The sequence below is a fragment of the Gobio gobio genome (genome assembly GCF_949357685.1).
Source record: "Gobio gobio genome assembly, chromosome: 2".
NCBI lineage: Eukaryota > Metazoa > Chordata > Actinopteri > Cypriniformes > Gobionidae > Gobio > Gobio gobio.
Window position 1 is genome coordinate 2416321 of NC_137098.1, and position 3640 is coordinate 2419960.

A 3640-nucleotide genomic window follows, 5' to 3' on the forward strand; every position below is an offset into this window, starting at 1 on the left:
CGACTGAATGGGAACTGAGGTACTTAACAATTTTACTCAAATAAAGAGTAAATGTATTTCGTTACATTATTTGTAATATTTAGCAACTGTTGACAGCTGCCGTTGAAGAGAACTGAAATTAACATTTATACTGGACTTTAAATTATATTCAACTGCCTAAAAACAGAACAACTAAAGATGTTTACCTCGGCCCATTTATGTACATAATAAAGAGTATAAACTATATAAAATCGTATGTTGGTAACATATTAGTCAACATTTTATTTTTATCAGTAGATACATTAGATTACTGGAGTAAATTGAAACCCAATACTTGCATTTAAAAGTGTAATCTGGCAATTTCTCTTCAAAAATCTGACGTCGTGGCGCGCAATGAATTCTGGGGTAGGCAAGGCTGCGAAGCATCCATCCGAGTATCCTTCATTTCATGGGAAAAGAAGGACGCATTTGCAGGCCGTATTTTGAAGGAGCCTTCGAAGGACCCACGAATTGGGACAGCCTTCGTCGCGCCGCGGTGATGCAATCCGCTATACCTTCCACTGTAAACGAGTCTCGGTTCGTCCTTTGAAGGCTGCGTCGGCCACGCACTTCAAAGGACACGGCCTTCAAAGGATGCAGCCCTTGAATTGGGACACAGCTTATAAACTCATGGCTCCCAGCATGCATTGCAGCATTAAGTATGTCACCATTGGTGAGCTTCATATGCTGATTCTTGATATCTGTGTGCGTCTAAACTTTTCCGCCCTGCAATGTGTTTAAAAATCTGAATTCAGAATGTCTTATCTGTGGCAAGAAAGTATTGTTGGTGAATATTATTTATTAATATTTTTAGTCATCGATGAGTTTAGTCAAACATTTTTCTTCATGATCATTTTTGTTTACGGCTTTTTTTGATTTTGAACAGATTATGTGTTTTGTTAACACTACTGATGGCGAAGTGAAGCTTTCAGCACAATTGTATCAGAAAAAGGTTCATTATGCGAAGCTTTTCAAACCAGAGCTGGACGAGGACCTTTGCTGGTGAAAGTGAGGGAAAGCACTGTGTCGCAAAATGTTTTGCAACCATTATCTTAAAAGCAAAAATTAATTAATGGATAATGAATGAATAAATCAATATATTAAATACATGGCAACAATCTGTTCCATTGCATACTCAACCAATAAAGATAACATTTTGTATTGTGAATGTGGACATTTTTCCTGTTTGTAAACAAATAAAACTCACGAATAAAGGAAGTAGACTAAATAAATGCAGGTGCATGCACACAAAGAAACACACACACACACACACACTCACACACACACACACACACACACACACGTTTGTTTTTGTGAAAAGTGAGGACATTCCATAGGCGTAATGGTTTTTATACCGTACAAACCGTATTTTCTATCCCCTTACACTGCCCCTGCCCCTAAACCTAACCCTCACAGGAGACTGTGCAGTTCACTTTCTGTGAAAAAAAACTTGTTCTGTGTGATTTATAAGCATTTTGAAAAGTGAGGACATGGGGAACGTCCTCATATTTCACCCTCTTTTTGTAATACCTATGTCATACCCATGTCATTATACACATTTGTGTCCTGATATTTCACGAAAACATGCCCACACACACACACACACACACACACACACACACACACACACACAAAGAAACAAACACACACACACACACACACACACACACACACACACATTGTTCATTTTCAAAGCACTAAACTGAGTTGTACAGTAACCATCCAAAACAGTCTTTTCTTTAACCTGAGAACAATTTATTTAGAAGGTTTTTGTGACCTCTTAAACTGTGCAACTCAAAAAAACACCTTTCCAAACTGTAGAGTACGCCTAGTGAATTTTGGCCATTTCCACCACTGCACATGTATATAAAAAGGCAAAGCCAAATATATTATCAACCTTATTGGGCGAACTCAAATGAAAGTGTTCCCACATTTCAGAACCATGACAAAGTCTCGCAACAATAAACTGGTGCGCTCTTTGAATCAGAGTACGAAGCAGTCACGTGGGTGTGTGTGAAACGAAGCATCGGACGTCATTGGTCAAGCATCGATACAAATCTTCACTGAAAATCGTTTCTTTTTTTGACACGCTTCGGTGTCACTGTTAACATCACTAGTTAACACTGTAACAAAACCACAAACTCACGTAAAAGCCAAGAGTCAAACTGCCCAACTAAAGGAAACACTGATATCCATAATGGTGACATTTCAATAAAACATCAACATCTAAACCTCTGTTAATTCTCAATAAGCGCTTCTATAGATGTATTTCAGGGTTGGAGCCAAACTCTGCAGGAAAGCGGCTCTCTGGGACTGAAATTCTGCTCTAAGTGAGGAAAATAATGGGATATTTGTACCCTAAGGAACAAAATTGTACCTCCACTGTACCTTTTTTTCTGAGAGTGTATGACAATCATATCTCGTTCCAAACGGTTTTTACATCTACTAATAGAAGGATAGAGGGTTTTGACTCCTCAAATTTTAATATGTGATATAATTTGTTAAAGAAAAAAATTCATACTCATCATGATTTACTACATTAGAGTTAATGCTGTGAATGCAGATGCCATAGACTCGGTTAGATTTTCCAGTTTCTGTAGTGAATAATTGGCTGGCGTTTGAGTCTTCTTCACAGGCATCACTCTTGCGCAGAGTTTGGTCATTGTGATATAATATTGTCACGAAACTGCTCTGAGAGACAAAGGTAGAGGATCCAAACGTAGCTTTATTGAAGGGTAATCCCGAATCGTAATCAAAATCAGGCAACAGATCATAAACAGGCAAGCAGTCCAAACAGGCAAACTAGGCAGCAGCGAGAGGCAAAAGGGTAATCCACGGAACAGGCAAATAATCCAAGACCAGAGACATGAAACCAGGGAGAGTGCTCAGAAATGCAGTATAGACAACCAACAAGACTTAGCAATGACTGACAGAATGAACAGGCTTATATAGGGTGGGCTAACCAGGTAATGGGGTGCAGGTGGATGTAATCAATGGGTGTTGAAGAGTCCGGGCAAAGGATTATGGGAGATGTAGTCCTTGATGGAGTGACAGTCTGGAGTGGAGTGCCCTCAGGTGGTTCTCATGGGCACTCACACTGGTGAATTGTGACATAGCCCCCCTCCTAAGGAGTGGCTTCCAGACACTCCTATAATAATAATCCCGGAGGGAGGTGGAGCGGAGGCGGACCTGGGGGATGGAGGGCCAGGCCCATGGAGCAGAAGAGGGCCTGGAGACTGAGGCAGAGCAGAAGACCAGGAAGGAGCAGGCTGGACAGATGACCAAGGTGGCGCAGGCTGGACAGATGACCAGGGTGGCGCAGGGGGCCAGGGCGGAGCAGGCTGGGCAGATGATCAGGGTGGTGTAGGCAGCCAGGGCGGAGCAGACAACAACAACAGTAGCGCAGATGAGGTTGAAGACCCCCACGGCGGAGCAGACGTCCACCATAGCAACGCAGACGGTCTTGAAGCCCATGGCGGAGCGTGCTGAGCAGGTGGCCCAGTCGGAGCCCTCTCTGGACTCGGGAGAGGAGGCGGAGTCCACTCTGGACTCGGGAGAGGAGGCGGAGTCCACTCTGGACTCGGGAGAGGAGGCGGAGCCCACTCTGGACTCGGGAGAGGAG